At 49.7% G+C, this 18,730-nt stretch overlaps 1 long non-coding RNA gene across 1 annotated transcript; it reads left to right on the forward strand.

Annotated features, from left to right (window-relative positions):
• Positions 1-13,502: 13,502 nt before the first annotated feature.
• Positions 13,503-16,484, forward strand: LOC119695290. The gene is made up of 3 exons (XR_005255159.1): positions 13,503-13,558; positions 16,016-16,270; positions 16,375-16,484. It is a non-coding gene; the product is annotated as an uncharacterized LOC119695290 (long non-coding RNA).
• The last annotated feature ends 2,246 nt before the right edge of the window (positions 16,485-18,730 follow it).

Raw genomic sequence — 18,730 nt, forward strand, 5'->3', positions numbered from 1 at the left:
AGCTGGAGAGGCTCTCTGGAGCCTCTGGTCCCATGATCACCTCTCCTTAGCTTGCCCTCTTCCCAAAATCCCCCTCACTTCTCACCTCTGACAGTCAGGAATGACCAGTTGCTCTATTTTTCTGCTGTCCAGATTAAACTTTCTTTGCTGCAGCTTCAGTCCCTCCCTGTATGGCTTCGCCCAGCATAGCCATGGAGTAGAGCTCATTGCGACTTTTGTGGCAGCTTTTCCTCCACTGGAAGCCTGCTTGTTTCCTACCTACACCACTGCTTGAGGTGACAAGAAGCACTGGTTCTGAAAGTCCTTTGTGCACTCCTGGGAAAGGGTTTCAGGCTGCTGCCTTTGCTGCCCACGTACTGAAAACAGATGAACCCAGAGAAGCACCTTGCAGGTTAATCTTGAGCCTCTAAATGTGGTCAGGTTGGGTTGCAGATGTTGATGCCAGAGTGTATTTATTCATTTCACAGTTTTGCTTATTTATCAGATCCTGTGATCATTAAATTGTGCATTACCATTTGGCATGTGGCAGGTTTTAATTCCTATGGCTGGTTTATGCCCTCTGCAGGTATTAGCCTAAATGCATTTCCTGACAAGTGATGGATGCTCCCAAAAGCTGTGGCAACATATTTATTGATCAGAGCTCTCCATAACCCTAGCTCACTAATGCAAGCTCTTGCAGCGCTAGGAACTATTGTCTCCTCAGACTGTTTCATTAACTCAGATGTGAGGGTTTGGTCTTTCCTTTCACGCAGGATGGACTAAATCTTGCTCAGTGTCAACTGTGACAACAGCTCCAGCTCTCTAAGTAGGGTAGACCTGCCCTGTGCTCAGCAAGGGGACTTCTGAGGGATATTTAGGGATAGAGAAGCCCTTCAATGACTTTCCAGAGAATGCAGAGGCAAACATGAACCTCCCAGGTGTATCTGGGGTTGGAAGGTGCCTCTGCAATTGCCTTTCTTGCAGATGTGTCTGACCTACCTGTGTTCTGGGTTGTGCAGCAGAGGTGGGAGCACAGCAGCTGGGTGCTGCTGCAGACTCTCCCCAGAGCAGATGGAGCTGGTTAGGGAAGTGCCACCTCGAGGCTCCCTGCAGGGTCTGCAGTGCAGGGCTGCCGAGGTGCCTCAGGGAATGGGATGTGTCTGCTGCTGCCAGGGATCTGCTTGGAAAAAACTAGTAGAAAAAGTTCTGCTGAGAAAGTTCTGTCCTGTCAAGGGAAAAGTTTCTGCTAACCCTTGAAGAGGTGGAGGACCAGAGAGGCATCTTGAGTTACCCCCTGTTTCATGGAGGTGTGTGTGGACTCTAACAGACTTAGGAACCTAAGAGCCTATGACAGGTGAGGAGCAGATAATGGTGTGGCCAAGCTGGTCAAAAATTGGTCAGGAAACAGCCCAAAGGCGAGTTATGGAGGCTTGAAGGAGTGACAGGCTACTGTATTGTGGAGACAGGGCTGCCTTCCCACGTACATGGCATGAAATCCTTTCCCTCTCTGCAGCTGCAAAGCTTTGCTCCTGCCTGCTTTCCCCAAACTCACCCTGAATGAGTCTACCTTCTTCAGAAACAAAAACCAGAAACCTTGAGAACTTCCCTGTTCTTCTGGAAGAGAGCAGGGTAGACAAATGCAGGACATGCTGCCTTATTCAGCATCCTGGTAGAGCTGGGGCTTCATGAGGTGGAATGACCTTGCAAGATAATGCCCAGAGCTCCGCATGGTCATTCCCTCTCCTCTGAGAGCAGCATGGTGCAATGGCAACATCCGGGAGCTTATTGGACCTTAACCTTGCAGGATGAAGGGGGGAGTTGACGCTGTGGACAGTGGCTTTGCAGAGCCACATCTGGACACGGGCACTGGGGTGGAGAAAACAGAATGAAGCTGCCAAAGCCATGGCTGGTGGGGAAAAAGATGAGAGGTCAGAAAAAGCCGGTGGGAGGGTGATGTGGGATCCTGTTGGCTCCTCAGTTGTGGGAGACTCCAGCTGATCCAAACCTGCTGGCGGGGTGTCTGCTGGAGAAGCTGCTCTCTGCTCATGCTGGAGGGGAGTGACATCCCACATGCTGTAAATATTTCTAGAAAACAGCTCCTCACCCCTTCTCCTGCAGTTTGCATGGCCTGAACACCTGTGATAAGAATAAATGAGGCTGCGAGGAGAGAGAACTCTGGTCTCAGTGTGACACCAGAGCACTCCACGTGGATGTGACCCCCGTGGCCAGCACTGCCCTCAGTTTTGCCAGTCCTCACCACCTGGGCGTGGGTTATTTGTGTGTCCCATGGACACTGGCTCGTCTCCTCTGACCTCTCTTGCACAAAGCCCCTGGTCTGGGGCTGGAAACTGGAAATGGAGCCCCTGGAGGTCCTGAGGCCAGAAAAAAGACAAGCTGTGTGCTCACACCTCACTCATGCCAACGCTCACAGCTGCCTGGCATGAGCAGCTTTGGGTCTGAATTGACCTCCAAGGGGCAAATCCACCAACCAGCAAACTCAGTGCTGACACTACAAGAGTTTCCCTGCAGTCCTATGCAATCCTCCCAAAATGCCAGTGGCATCAGGGGATGCTCGTCCAGGTTCCCACTCCTTGGAGGAAAATACTGTTTGGTTTGCCTGCATAAGCACCCCCGTCTCTCCTCAGCTGAAGGTCCTTGGGCCTGTTGGCAGATGACCACTAGGTTTGAAAGCTCTCAGTTGTCCTCCCAGCCTGATCACCAATGATAATGAACAGTGTCTTCAGGGGGCTGCAGCAGGGTATAAGCTGGAGCCAGGGCCCTTGTTGAGGGCACCTGACACAGGTGGGTGCAAAAGACCTTTGGGAAGAGCAGGGTTGACCCTCCTGTCATTGCATGTGCAGCCAAATTCCTGGGGGAAAAGAGGAGGACAAGGATATTTTCACCTGGGGCAGCACAGACAAAAGGACTCTTTCCACCTTCAACTTCCCATGCTGGAGAGTGGTGAAGAGAAACAGTTGTTTTATAGAAAGAAACTGGGTCTTACATTGATAGAGAGAGATTGCAGCTTTATGTGAGAAGAAGAAAGAAGCTAAATGAGGTGCTGATGCAGTGAGGATCTTTATTGTTAAGCACTCTTAATAATGCATAGAGTTGTACTCATCTTTCAGTAACTTTATTCCACTATTGTAAATCTCATTTTAGTGATCCTATCATTTCAGCCTTAATTCTAGCTGGCATGGTGGAGCCATCTGCCAGCCAGGAGAAATTCTTATCTTCCCCTCCTCATACCAAACACTGGGAAGTGCCCTGCTCCCACAAATACAGCTCCCACATAGCTGGGGGGCAACACAGGAACCATCTGGAGCAGACGAACCTCCCAGACACCGCAGTGAGGAGAAGTGTCTGGCATCCAGAGGGAAACCAGAAACTGGGCAGAGAGAAGTCCTGGGGGGAATAGAAATACAGCCTAAGAGCAGAACTTGACAATGCTAAATCAGAGTGTGCAGTTAGAAATACCATCCCTTTCACACAGGCTCTCCAAACAGCTGCAAAACTCTCTTATCAGAGTAAAACCCCCAACCAAATAAGTTAAATATATTTTGGTTTGTAAATCACTAGAATGGGACAGAAGCCAGCAGGTTTCCTCATGCATCCTGCTAACGCCTGTGTCCCTTTGCTGGTCCTGTGAGGCTGGAGACAAACTTTGGGAACTGTTCTTGGGGACCGGGCGGCAGCGCCCGAGCTGAGCTTTAATTAACAGAGTGGCTGCCGTTCTGCTCAGCGCAGCAATCTCAGACTTCAATTGCTGATTGAGGCAAGAGCCATTTCTCACCAGGTAGAGGAAATAAGGCTTGCATCAGAACATAAAAGATTGTTTTAATTAAACCTGGTATTTCTAAGCCTGTTGCTGGCTGCAGCCGAACGGGGGAGGCAGCTAGAGTCGGTCAGAAAATTCCCAGAAAAAAGGCACTTTTTAGGCTGGAAATGGAGCATGATGGAAAAATAAAAGGCTTCTGTTTTTTTTTTTCAAAGTTTTATTTGCCTTTTGGTCCTACAGGCTGGGGGCATCACAGAATTGCCTGTGCGGCATCACAAAGGAGGAAAGGACCTCTTCTGCATCCAGCTCAGGGGGCTGCATTTGTTCCCAGGACTGACTGCAGCCCAGGACAGCCTGATGAGATCAAAACCCAGCCCCAGCCCCAGCCATCACTATCTCTTTCTCTGCACCGTGGTTCTCCCCTCCTTTTCCCAGCTCACTTTTATCTCCGCAATGGGCTTTGCAGGAAGGTCAGTATCCAAATAAATTTCTGCCTCAGCACTGTAAAAATCTTGGGGTGCTCTACACTTAAGTCTGAGGGCCTTTTTTTTCCCAAGCAGTTGTTTGTCAAGCCTGTGGCTCTCCCCACCAGCAGCCAGGTCGAGTTTTGGGTGGTTTAGTCTTGCAACACAAGAGCAAAACCAAGCAGACAACAATCCCAAGGTCACCAAACACTCTGAGCAGGCTGTAGAAAGGACCCCAGCCTCAGGTCAGCTCTCTGCTGCATTTTCTAAATCTGTGAGGATTTTGAAATCCTCAGATGGAGCAGCAAATCCCTCCAGCTGTTCCCATTCCCACTGTGCTCACCCAGCCCAGGAACATCTTACACTGATCACTGAGCATCTTCTCCGAGCTGCAGCAACTTGCTCCCTGGGCAGAGGCAGCCATCCAGGCAAAAACACATTTTTGAGTGCATGTCACCTTTGGGGTTTTCCTGCTGAAGAAGGTAAAATTCAGAGCTCCCAAAAATCATGACTGCCCCAGAAATCAAAGTGGATTTAGGCTTGGGCTTCACAGACAAGGGACAACCAGAGTCAGTGTGACAGCACGAACAACCCAGATGGGACACATGAGGCGGACCACGCTTTTCCGTAGCCACAGGCCACCTCCCACCCATACATCCCTACAGGATGAAGAATATCTCCAGGTGGGTTTAGAATCATACAATATGTTGAGTTGGAAGGGACCCAAAAGGAATCACTGAAATAGAACTCCTAGCCCTGCACAGGACAACCCCAAGAACCCCACCATGTGCCTGAGAGTGTTGTCCAGACACTTCTTGAGCTCTGTCAGACTTGGTGCTGTGACCCCTTCCCTGGGGAGCCTGTTCCAGGGCCCAGCCACCCTCTGGGTCTGCTCAGATGTTGCTCTGCACCATGTATGGCCCTTTTCCTGCATTTGTTTTGCCTTTTTTTTTGACCCACCCAGTAGCTCGTTCTTCAGGAGTCCCAAGCTAGTTGTGACAGCACATGGTCTGGGTGAAGTGACCAGGGCACTGGACTGCATATGGAAAAAAGGGGCTCCTTCTGAGCCCTCTGGAGGTGCTCAGGGCCTCCAGCATCTCGCAGGCCACCACTGCAAGCCAGGGGAAAGGCTAAGCCACAGTGGTGGGAGTGTGGAATGCTAGCAGCACCATCAGACCATAGCATCCAAAACGGAAACTTCCCAGCTTGCTCTCTGCAACTAGTTGATATTAAATCCTCAATTTCTTGCCTAAAATAAACACAATTGAGCAAACACATAAAAATATGTCTGTATTCACAGACAGAAATACACTTACACGCCACATATCTGGAGTTTCAAATGTTTCATTTGCCCAGAATGCTGCTTCAGCAAAACCAAAACTATTTGCAGAACAAAGTCAGTCACAAAAACCCAACTTTCCCAGCTCAGAAATTTCTGGGGGCAAAAGCAACAATGGCTATTAAAATGAAACTGCCTGCCAACGTATTTCCAAACCAGAGAGCTGCAGATGAATCCAAATGGTCCCATTTCAACACTGGAATAAATTTAGACAGACAAACAAGTAAATTGAGACTAGCATGAAACTACTGGAAGTTATCAAACCAATCTACTGTTCTTGCCTTCCTTCTTCCTTGGAATTACCAGCTTCTCACTAGCAGTAAGAAGGTAAAAGAGCTCAAATTTTTGTCTCAGCACAAGACAGGAAATAGTCCTCAAATCTAAAATATTTCCATGGATTAGATTTTTCAAAGTTTTATTGCTTATTCACAGTGTTTCATGGTGCTTCTGAAATACCTCCTGCTAATGGCTGAACTAAAATAACTTCACCTGATTGAGCAGAAGAACCAAGATGTTTTGGTGGTGCATCAGGGATGTTTTTCAGCTCTCTGGGTCCTGTCAGGGGGGCTGCAGCCAGCTGAATTAAACTGCATATGCAAATCTTAATTAATTAGCAATTAGGTATGGCAGCTTGTCAAACTGCAAAGCCTGGCACTGAAAGATGCATTCTGTGGCCACATCCTTTTGGAGTGTCAGCCCTTAAGCAGGGCAGCATTAAAGCTTTAGTGACAGGGATGTGTTACGAAGCTTTGGGCTTTGGGAACATCCAGCTCAGTTCCAAGGAGCACAAAATAGATGGAAATGTATTAGAGATGGATGGAAATGCACTGGAGATGGTCTGCCCCAAATTGCTCTATATAGGCATAGAAGAGGGGGTGTGGGTTGTGGGCTCTTTTCTCTCCTCAGAGGTCAGGTGTGTGTGACTCTCCAGACAGACATCCCCTGGCTGGGGACACCAGGTGGCTATCCCAGCTTGCAGAGGCAGAGGTCTTGCCTCCCTGGAGGTCTTAGTAGCCTGTATCAGAGCCCACCTCTCATCTGTGCCACTGCTGGGACTAGCTCAATCCATGCCAACGGAGGAAGTTCCTTAAAGCCAAATCTAATTTTGGATCATCCTGGCTGGAGTCCGTGGGTGTTCACATGGCTGTGTGCACCAGGACAGGCTGTTGGGCACCTGAGCCAGGGCTCTGGTGGTGCAGCACACTGGGACCACAGAGCACATTTCTCATCACGGCCTCTGCCCCATGGGAGGAAACGCTCCCCTGCACGGCTGCAGGCCCTGCCCACATCCAGCTGCTCTGCAGCATCCATGGATCCACCATTTCCAGCATCCCAGTATGTGTAGGGGGTGCTGGGCAGAGGAGACGGGACAGCAGGCCAGCCAGGGCCTCGCTACCCCTGGGAGCACCAGGTGCATTCCTCCTGGAATGCTCTCCCAGGTTTTTTCTCTCTAAGCTTGCGGCTCACGTCCTGCTGCTGCTGTTAGCCAGCCTGGCCAGAATCAAGTCATTTATTTCCCACACAGCCTGAAAAAAACCACATTTCGAACCAATTTATTTTGGGGACCTTTACACATTTTCTAGCAGATTTTCCAGCAGATTTCTGGTGCATTAAAGCCCACTGACCATTGCCATGGCTCCTTCAGTGGGGCCCTCAAGCTGCCCTTATGTTTTTCAACAGAAAAATGTGCTGGAAAAATACTGACCTACAGTTCCCCATGAAAAGTTTGAAGCACCACAGAGGAGTGGCACCACAGCTTGGACATGAATGGCTGCCCACACGCACTTTAAGGCATCACCAACACATAGAGTCAAGGAGCAATGGTGGGAGCCAGACAGGCTACATTACAGACCCCCATGGGGATGTCATTGTGCTGCTGTGATTTTAATATCATTAGACAGGAGATAACCTATCTCTACAGATAAAAACAGGAACCCAACATGAAAAATTGCCATTATCCAATAAGACACAGGTTCTATGGGAAGCTCTGAGTGGAGGTAAACGCATCTAGGATTGAAATTTCAGTTTGTTCCAGCTTCCTCCTGGGGCCAGATCTATGCATAGAGAAAAGGAAAATATTTGTTTCTTTCAGAAGAGGTGTAAAGCTCTTTACATATCACCAGGTGCCTCAGGCAGCATGCTGACCAGGTCTACTCATTCAGTCTCATTTTGTTAGAGCTTTAATCACGTTAATGACAATTCTAGCATTTCAAAATGGCTCTGGATCAACAGCTGAACTCTGAGCATTTCTCTGCAAAGAAGAGGATTCCAGAAGTTAGACTCCACTCTCAGGTGTCCTGGCACCCTCTCTGCTCAGCACAGCATCCTGGGGACATCTCCTGAAGAGATAGAGAGGCGGTCCTGGCTGGAAATCATCTTCTCAACCCCCTCCTGCACATTTCCTGTTACAGCTCTTTGCATCAAGCAGAAGCTTATTTGGGGATCCACGACTTAAACAATATTTGCAAAAATAAAGACAGCTTAATCCAGAGCCTCCGGGAGGAGGCAGAGGGGAGAGGATAAATGTGTCCAGATACACAGAAAGGAGCTGGAGAGGGGACTGGAATAAGCAGATATCAACTCCACTGAGCACAGACAAAACCAGCTGCAGGCTCTCAGCAGGGAAGGTTTAGGTAAGACATTAGGGGACATTTCCCAATGATATGGGCATGATAGCACAGCAATCAGGTGCCAGGAGGAGCACCAGCCCTGTACCTTGTTGGGTAGTGCTGGGCTCAGCTCGGGCAGGAGCGTGGGGCTGCTGGCTGCCCGTGATCACTCGTCACTGCAGCGTGATGACCTCCACAAAACACAGAGGAGACAGCACTGTCAGCCCTGCCTTGGCATCCACGCCTCGGAGCAGGCAGGGAACAGCTGATGTTGTGTCTGCAGTGGCATCCTACAGGTCCTGTTAATCACACTGAAATAATCAAGCCCGGAGGAGGAAAGTCAAATGCATTAACTGCTAATTACAGGCGCTGCTAACCCCGCAGGCACTCCGTGCCCCCATCACCAGGCTCGGCACAAAGACAGGGAGCCTGGCACTGTGAAGGGGATGTGACAGCCCTGGACATGGCCTGCTGGCCTCACCACCCCACTGCTAGCACCTCTCTTCTTCCGCACTCGAGGGAACTCGCAGCTTCCTGGGCAGATGCACGGTGCACTAATTAAAGGATGTGTTAATATTCCTGAAATAACCTCCCTGTTGACTCATTCCATGACCTTGGGCAACAATTTTTTCCCCCTTGCAGGGAGGACAGTGCTTGGCCAGAGCCTGGCATGGGGCGGAGGGGAGGCTGAGAGCCAGAGCTGCAGTGCTCTGATCCAACATGGCACTGCGTGTCCATGTGGTGAAAATGCATGAAAAGCTTGGATCCTGCTGGCATTTCTCTTCTGCCTGCCCATTTCAGCTCTGCTTGTCTCCTCTCCGCACTCAGCAATGCAGCAGATGTGGAGAATCTTGAAATAACAGGACAGTCTTTAGCACAACTGGAAGCTCTAACAAGAGGAGATTAAATGCTGGAAATCAGACCTTTGAGCTGCACCAAAGACCTCCTGAAATGCAGGGAGCCCTCCGTAAGAAGCAGCAAATCTGTGTCAATTTTCTTTCATGGTCTCAATCCTGCATCAGCACCAGGGCAGGCTTCCATTTCAAGCCTAACCTTTCTCTCAGCAGAAGCAGGGCTAACCTGGCACTCAAAACTGAGGGCACAAAACCAGGAATAGCAAATTGTGCTTCAAAGCAGCAACTGTGCCCGGGTGTCTCCTTGCTGCAGCCAGACACCCACCTCCTGGGCAGCCTCTAATCCACAATAACCACACAGACCTAATTTCAACCAGCACGCCTCAAACTACCTATTTAATTGCCCGATATTCATCTCTTTATGAATCTATAATTACTATGATCTTATTTGTGTTTGCACTGAATAGATGCCCAGGCAGCATCAGGCTCGTTCTGCCACATTACTTGCCAGGTCTTTTACTGAGCTGTGGATGCAGCTCTCCTTTTCCAAGTGAATTTTATTCCTTGCATTAACTTGGCTTTACAGACAAGGCTTTAAACATGGAACAAATTAACTCATTTGCCTCAAATAATCCAGTGACCAAAACAGGCCATGTTTCATGGACTGTTTTCCAGCCCATACTGTCCTGGCAGCAACTGCAATTGAGAGGGTGGGATATTTTCTCAGTGGCTGCCCTGGGGATCTCCCCACACGTGCACCAGCTCTAGCACTCACAAAAAGCACCAGCAAATTTAGAATAAAAGTGGACCCACATTTCTCCAGCCAAAATTTTCTGACTGAAAAACTAAACATTTTCACCAGAAAGAGAACAACTGGAAGAAAAACACTGCAGTTCAGGCCAGGCAAAATGGGACTGCCTGCAGTGTGGTGAGGGCTTATGAGAAAGAATTTCTGAGCCTCACCTGCCACAGTTTGTGTGTGTCATGTGGGGTCTGTCCTGTCACTGGGGGATGCATTTTGTCCCCTCCTGCAGGTCTCAGTGCTCTAGGGAAGCCTGGTGCCCGAGGCCATTTCCCAAGACCCTGCTACGTCTCTTTTCAATGAAACACCATGGATATCCACATAATTTCTCCTCTTTTACATTCAGCTCCAAAGCAAGCTGGCTGGTAAGTGCAGGAACTCAGCCCATGGGCAGCCAGCTCTCAGCCTGACCTCCAGCCAGGGCTCCATACCAATTGCTCTGCACAGGCTTTTATGGCTCTTTCAGCTGCACTCAGCTTTGATTGTGCCTGATCAAAATGCACATGGCCAGCGTTGATAATCACTGATGATCAGGAGCTTTTAGGAAGCAAATGACGGGGCCAGCGCTCGCTTGATGGATCAGGTCATTAGGCGCAGCTGTTTTCCTCCTTGACTTGCTTTTTGAAGGGAATTTGTGTTGTCGTTTTTTTCTCTTGCCCCTCTGGGAAACTGTGTGAAGGTATTCTGGGGGTCTCTGGCTACTGCACCTACTTGAAAACATAAAAGTTTTGGTGGGTAAGGGGGGAGGTCAGCATGGTCCTGCTGTGTCCTGGTTGGCATGCACAGCAGTGGGTTTGAACAGTAATTTCTGCATAAATCAGCTGCTGATCCTGCCGGTGCTCAAATAGTTCTTCTGGCTGCAAGTGGAGCATCTTTATCATCACAGACCCCTTGGTGAGGGCAGAGGCACAGGCGTGGAGCAGAGGGATTTAGAGGCAGTTTCCAAGGCAGTGTTCGTGTTCCTGAGCTCTGCCTGCTTATCTGGGTGGGCTGAAGGCGTGAAGGGCTCCTCTGTGGTGGCCCAGCTGTGAGCATCACCTGGGGATTTGGGGGTGAGAGGCTGCTTGGGAGGCAGTAAGGCAGCCCCCACCCTGCTTGGTGAAACCTTGGTGGGACACTGTGCTGGATCAGGTTCCTTCCTCAGTGAGGAGCTGTGATATTCCAGATGAGACTTCAGCCCCCGAGGACAGAGAAGTGACTGCAACTACCACCCACCAATGCAAGAGTGTAAATATGGGGGCCACAAATACCCTCATGTCCTGGAGGAGCCAAGCTGCTTCCAGAAATTAGGGAGTTGGTTATGAACTCCAGGATGTATTCCAGCCCAACTGATGCTTCCTTTCCCTGTCCTTCTTGGGACCTCAAACCAACCCTCAGTGACCTCTCCAGAGCGCATTCCCACCGTACAGATGGAGACAGTGCTGCAGTAGCTGAACTTCAGAAAAGGTTGTGCAAGCTGGCCCCCAGATCCTGCTGGGCTGCAAGCCCCAGAGGGAAGCCAGGCAAGGAAGAGTGAAGCAGTATTTAGAGGAACCCATCAGAGAACCCATATGACAGGTCTCTCTGCCTGCAGAGATTTGGCCACCCTGGACTGGAGCCAGGCTGAACTGCTTCATACAGCCACAGCAGGTATTCCTGCCATGGTAGGGCTGAATGAATCCTGGGAGAGGCTCATCCTTATGTGTTGCACTGGTCTCTGGGGATGGGTGTGCACACAAGGTTAGTTGTAGGTGCTGAGTATCTGCTCCCCTGAGGATACCTAGTCCAGCCCTCCTTGCTCTGGTGAGGCATCGTGTGTTTAGGAATTAATTATGAACATGAGTTACAAAAAAATACAATTCTGTTTAATAATATTAAAAAAAAAAGGGAGGAGGAAGAGAAAATTTGCCAGAGCCATATATTAAAAACAAATTATGTTCAGCAGGCAGGTGAGTCAAGGCCCGCCAGGCAATTGGGAAGGCAGCGTGCAGGCGGTAATTGAAAAAAGTGAGACGCAAGTGAACAGCCAAAGCTCTGGCATAATAACTCCCAGCACACACACAATCACAAAGTTAGCAACAGGCACTGGTTGGGGTGGGAGCTGCCCTGTGCTGTGTTCTGGGGATCCCTAGCACCCCCTGGCACTGGGTTGGGGTCTCTGTGCCTGGCAGCAGGGCAGGAATCTCAGTGGTGATTCCTCATGGTGTTTCCTCACTGTGCTCCTCTCTTGGGCCTGATGAGCCTCAGATCACCCCCAGGCGTTTATTGAGTCTGAGTTAGTGCCAGGGATCCCTTTACAGCTCAAATTATGGGTTATTGCAGAGCATGAGCACTAAATACCTGCAGCAGGAGGATGCTGCTGTCCCTCGTCAATTGTGTGCTTCTCCTTCTAGCTCCCTCCCTGGGGAAAGTCTTGGTGCCCCGTCCTTCTCCACTGCTCCTGACATCCCTGCTGGGTCCAGCCTTTGTCTCCAGGAAGCCATCAATCCCCCTCTGGACGCCTGGGAGCAGCTCTGGCCGAGGCTCTCCTGTGGCTGCCAACCCTGGTTAGCAGCTGAACTGGATTTGTGCAAGCAGGTGTTTTTGGGTTTTGTTTTTTTTTTTTTTGGGCTGTGTGTTTGGGAGGCACTCTCCTCTGGGGTCAGGTATTTCCTTGCTTTGTGAGCTCGTGAAGTGTGATGAGGGTCCCTCTCTCCAAGGGGAGCAGACCATCTTGCCTGCTGCAGAGGATCCCTCTCACTCACACTGTGCTGGCTCCCATGCCCAGCTGTTCCTGGGGGAGAACTGGGGATACTGGGCAGCCTTTTGGTCTCCTCCTCTTCACCACCTAATCACCAGGAGTCTGGAGAAACAAGGAAGTGGTGGCAATGGAATGGAGACTGGGAGAGCTTTCCATCCCACTGCTTTGCTTGGGTCCTGTCTACACATTGACAACTGGCACACAGTCAGGCCCTGAGTCTGCAGCAGTGAGAATCCGCAGAGCATTTGCATCTCAAGGAGTGCAGCAACTCCTCTATTTAAAGGCTACCTTGGCCCAATTGCCATCCTAGCCCCTCTCACCAGGACTCTTGCCCTCAGGGGTTGTTATTTATAACATCTGCTGCTGCTGCCGCTAATCCCTTCTCTAACCCCATTCCCTCCTCCTCCCATTGCTCCCTCCCTCCCTCACAGTTCCTTTGTTATCATGTCATGGCTTGGGGTCTGTTGCTTCGATTGCTTCACATCCAATGGGTCAACCAAGATCAGGATTCATTTTTGAGAGATGCTGTATATGCAGAGACCATCCCTGCCCTGGGAGCTGACGGATAGCTCAGAATGCCACAGTTGATCCAGAGATGGCAAGGAATAGAGACACAGAGAGAGGAGGTAACTTGCCCCATGCTGCACAGAGGACTCTACCTGAGGAGCAGTCCCAGCCCAGGTGCAACCATAGCCCCACATAAGGCATGTGGAGTGCTAAAAACAAGACAAACTAAGCGCAGCTGGCATAAAATCCATGCAGTACATTGAACTGTAATGATTCTGACAATAAAGCAACCCAATAAATATTATGAAATGAAAACAGCCCTCCGGGAGCGTTTGCAATCGATTGCTGAGAGCTGGCATTTGTGCAGCAGATTACGTGTGAGACAGGTTTGCTCTGCCTTTTCTTCTTTCCCTTCTAAATGCAGAATGAAAAGAGCTCTCTGGAGTGGATGCTGGGGGGAGACCCCCTCCCTCCTGCGCTTGGGCGCTGTCAGAAAGGGAGAAAAAGGTGAGTGAGACAGGAGGGGCTGTGAAGCCAGTGGGGTAGGAGTTAAGGGGTGCAATTCCTGTCCTTGCAAGCAGTGACAATTCTGTCAGTGTCCCACTCATCCCAGACTGCAGAATTAGGTTTCCCTTTCCTACCCTGAGACATTCATTTCCCAGTGGTTGATGCGTGATGTGGATCTCCTGCCCCAGCACGGGGTAAGGGGAATTGAGTGGAGTGTGGGGCTGAGCAGTGGGATCTGGGGTGGGTTTGTCTGTGATGGGAGGGACTTGTGGTGGGAGGAGGTTGTTTGCCATTGGTGCCTTGCAAACACACAGCTCTGCCCTTCCTGCCCCTTTACCCCTTCCTTGAGCATGGGTGACTACAGAGGCTCCTTGGCTGGCCTGGCACACAGACCAGTGTTCAGCTGGGTCTTGTGGAGCTAGTGCTGTGAAGATGGGAGTGCTGTGTGTTCAGGATCACTGGAACCTCACCCAGTTTCTCTGGTCTTCACCTGCCATGGGCTTACCATAGTGTGATTTTACCGCCATAGCCTGGATTTTCCTTTTGCACCTCCCTTGTCCCCTTGGTGCCCCATGAGATGCTCAGCTGAGCCAGCTCTTATTCAGCTTCAATTCGTCTCCCTAGGTGGATTATCTGATGCTGTGTGCTCACCATGGAGCACAGGGAGGGCCCTGCTCCTGCTTCCTGGCTGGTGTTGACCATGCACCTGGGCATCCCGGGCAGCTAAGCCAGGCTCTGACCTCGCTCACACACGGCCTGGCATGCACTCCCCTTGATTTTCCTGGCTCCTGCCTGCTCCCTCTTGAATCCTCTCCACTGGGCTAATTAATCCTGTTCCGAGTGATGGCCTTTTTACTCCTGCTAATTACAGGAACATCAGCCTGTGAGATACATGTGATGGGCTGGAAACCTGTGGTTTGCAATGAGTTTGGTCAAACTCACAGGATGAGAGAGGGGTAAGGGAATTCCTCATAAATTCAAGACATGAACCAGGCGGGCAAGGTGTCTCTTCTGGTATGAGGAGTAGGATCCACTGGATGAAGCCAAGTGGAGCCAGGCTCCAGAGTAAATAAGAAATACTTCCAGCAATAAGTAGTGGATGTTCAGCAACCCGGTCACGCATGCTAAATGCTTACCTGGATGGCAGGAAAGGCTGGGCAGTTTTATAGAAAAGAGAAGTTCATAGTTACATGGGAATTCTGTCTTGCTCAGGAATTCCCTGAGCTGTGCATCTGCTGCATCTTTAGCAAACACTCAGACACTGGCAAAAGAGGGCCCATGCCAGCAAACCTCGGTGCTGAAGAGGGCTTCTCCAGCACACAAACCCTCCTCAGCCAGTACCTCTTCCTCTCTGCTTTCCACTACCACCATTTCATCAAAATCCTCTCTTCAGCAGACTCAAGGCAGGGCACCAAACATGGAGAAACGCTGCTCAGGCACTGCTGGCATGTTTGCCACGAACACCTCTGTACCAAAAGAATTACATTTTAAAGCTGCTGCAACATAGCAAGAGCTGTCTTAGTGTGTTATCTCATCAAGCGTGCCCAGAGTGAGCTCAGCTCTTTCACCAGCCTCATTTTTCTGAGCAGCAGCTGATTGCGATTTACCAAGTGACACTCCTAGAGTTATGGGTTCTTTTTTCTTTTTTTTTTTTTTTAAGTTATTGGGTTGTTTGATTTGTTGGTGGTTTTTTTGTTGTTGTTGTTTTTTATTTTAGGGAGCTCTTCTGTGAACAGTTTAGACAGGAACAAGAAAAAGAAAAAAAGAGAAATAACAATTATCCCTCATTGGGGAGTGAGGATAAATAACTCCACCTATGGTGGGTGTTTCACAGACTGATGGTATGGCCAGCTGCTGGGTACATGACAAGAATGGGCCCAACTCTGCTCTCAAATACTTACCAGAATAAATTTGAAGTATCTTTGCTAGAGTCAATAGTTATTACACTGGATTTTTATCAGTGTGAGTGATAGCAATTGAAGGTTTTTTTCAAGGCATTTATAAATAAAAATGTTCCTGCTGGCTAAATAGATACACTTCTTTGCTAACTGGGAGTAATCATATGCATTTTGATATCAGCATCTGCTAAATAAGTCCAGGGCTGTGTATTAATGAGGGTGCTGCAAGAACTTTGGAGTACAGGCTCAGAATTCAAAACAACTGGGATGGATGAGAGAGAGTGTCTGGAATCAGCCAGATGAAATTTAGTACAGAGAGCACAGGGTACCACATTTGGGAGGGATAAATGAATGCATGAATGCATAGACAGGAGAGCCTGGAGAGGCAGCAGGATGGCAGGCAAGGATCAGGGGGTTCAGATGGATGACTAACTTAGCATGAGTCAATAGTGGGATGGTTTAGCAAAAAGGGCAGCTCACCTCCTGGGATGCATTAATGCTGGATGTTGGATGTAAGCCATTGAAATCTGCAATTCTGCTTTGTCTGAGCTGTTTCCAGGTCTGGACACTGCTGCTGAGGGCACCTGCAGATGAACTGGAGAAAAACAGCAGCATGTTTGAATGGAGAGATGCTGGAGTGGGCCAGGAATCAATGTTTCCTTTCTGTGAAAATGTCTGTTTTTCATGGGCAAAAAAAGGAAGAGCATTGGCTCTGTTCATTTCTGAAAATGAACCTCAGATTCCTCCGAGTTTGACCCTATGGAGCAACAGTGTCTGCTTTTTGCTATTTCTGTCCCTCAGACCCTCCTCCCAGGTAATTTGGCCCTTCCCTAATGGGATTCCATATTTTGACACACCAGCTTTATTTTAGTATGCATTATAGTACAGAGCAAACCATTCTCACTTCCTGTTTTTCAGGTTATCTCCATTCCAACTCACATTCCTTGGGTTTGATGAGAAATGAGCTCCTTGACTGACTTCTGGACAGGAAGTTTGGCTTCAGCATTCATGCTCCAGGCTTTCCCTTTGTGTTATTTCCTTAAAAGCTAAAAAGGGGCTTCCGGGCCAGAAATATATCTCATCATTTTGACATGAACTGTAAGTCTGAGCAATGTTTGGGAAAAAAAGTAACCCAGAGAGCCAACCCCTCCCCTCACCTACTGCTCATGATACCTGTTCTCAGGATCCCGAGAACAAACAGCGGTAAAACCAGCTATTTACACATGGAAGTGGGACTGCTTTGGGGCTGGCCCTTTCTGACTGGAAAATAACTGGCTCCTTTGGCTCCGAGACAGCCTGTGAAGTTGCGGGGAGGCTGCAGAAACAGTTCATTATCCGGGGCTCGGTGAAAGCAGGAGGCAGAGTTTTCCACAGCGGCTCCCTCCTCTTTGTGATGCGCTGTGCATAGCGGCTCCTGGGTGACATTAGCACTCAGGCAGGCGTGCATACACCGGAGGAATGCCGAGCATATTCCAGAGCGCCAGCACGGCCTGTGGATTAAGCTCCTCTTTCAGAGATATTAGGACAAACCTGCAGGAGGTCTCTTGAAATCAGAGGGATAGATTATCTTGATAATAAAAGCAATCAGAAGCCGTCCTGCTCAGGATATTTAAATGACACTGCTGACTGCAGGAGTGTCAGGGATGTGCCTGGCACAGTGCGGGCAGTGTTTTTCATGGGGTTTGTGGCAGTGCCTGTGGATCTGGCAGGGCAGAGGGAGGATAAGGATGCCCAGTGCCTCCTACCACCCTGACCCAACACTACCTCTGTGTGGGATGGGCAGGGGAATGGGGCAGCACAGCAGTGTGAGACTGAATGCCTACACTGAGAAAACAACAGCCTAGAGAGTGGTTCATCCCTACCAGTGGTGGCTGAAATGAGTCAGATGAACCATCACCTCAAAGGACTTAATTTCTCCTTCCCTCAATCTTGCCCTTCTCCCTGCTCCTGCCTGGAGGGCACCCATGCATGCTGCTCTTCTCCAAGGTCCCATCACCCCAGGTACAGGTCCATGCCCCATATTTGCCTTGGCAAGGATGGATCCTTATTATGCCTCCTCCTCCTCCTTGCCCATGTCCATGCATGCTTAACACAGCTCTGCTGGGTACACCTCTGGCTGGCAGACAATCCTGCTGTCTCCACATGCATATGTCACCTGTGGCAGCTGCAGGATCCCTTTCAGACAATTTGAGGGGCTGTCAGGGCACACCATCAGGTAAGTCCGTGCCCTGGAAGCTCTTTCCTAACACTGCCTGACATCCAGGATACAGCCCCGCTACGTGTGGTCAACCTGTGTGACACCAGTCAGCTTGGAGTTGGATGCTGAGTGTTCTTACTCAGCTGTGTCACTGTGCTCTCCAGCAGTCCAGTGACACCCCCTAAGTCTCCAGCTGTGCAGGATGCCAGGCTGTGGTTGTGTTATTTATCTGCCTCTCCTGAAGTGTTTTGTGCTTAGAAGGATTTTCCCAGAATAAGTCATCGACTGGGCTGTGGAGAGGAGCCTGAGGTGAGGTGCAGAGCCCTGACTTGTCAACAGTCCCCTGTCCCATCCCACCAGACCCAGCTGAGCAGGTTCTTAGGGCCAGGGGCTTGCTCTCAGGAATGTGGTGGGAGCTGATAGAAATCATAGAAATCAGCTCTCACACACACCAGAGCACTCAGATTCCGCTGCTTAGCAGGGCTCGTGAGCTGCGTCTGAAGTGCTGTGCTCAGATGAGATGTGTCCTCTTCAGAGGGTTGCACTTCCCTGTCAGCTTCGCCTTTTGATTCCTCCTGGCCTTTTTTCTGTCTCTTTTTTTTTTTTTTTTTTTTTTTTAAATAGGGTTTTAGAAATGAGGCCAGTGCTTGAATATAAAATGCCACTTATTTTTAAGGATTAGCAGACAGGTCACCTCGTTCAGTATTTGAACAGTGATGCCTCTGGTTTACCCTATCCTGTCCGCCAACAGAGACGGAGGGCTTTGGGGGGGTAAAGTCTGTCCCGTGTGTTGCTGTGGGGGTACAAAAGCACAACTGCTACACACACACACACACACACACACCCCAAAGCATGAACAGATGAACAGACACATGACAAAAGCCCTCCACACCACATCCCACACCAACTGTGCATGCAAAGCTGTCACCTACATTCCCTGTCATACAGCCTTCCTGCCTAAATGCATTGCCAGAGCATCTCTTCGCACCCAAACACACATCTCCAGCCTACGGGGGGCCTGTTGTTTGAATGTTTTGCTCCACTTATCACACACAGACACATATCTCCTCTCTCGTG

The sequence above is a fragment of the Motacilla alba genome, chromosome Z, assembly GCF_015832195.1.
Source record: "Motacilla alba alba isolate MOTALB_02 chromosome Z, Motacilla_alba_V1.0_pri, whole genome shotgun sequence".
NCBI classification, from domain to species: Eukaryota; Metazoa; Chordata; class Aves; order Passeriformes; family Motacillidae; genus Motacilla; species Motacilla alba.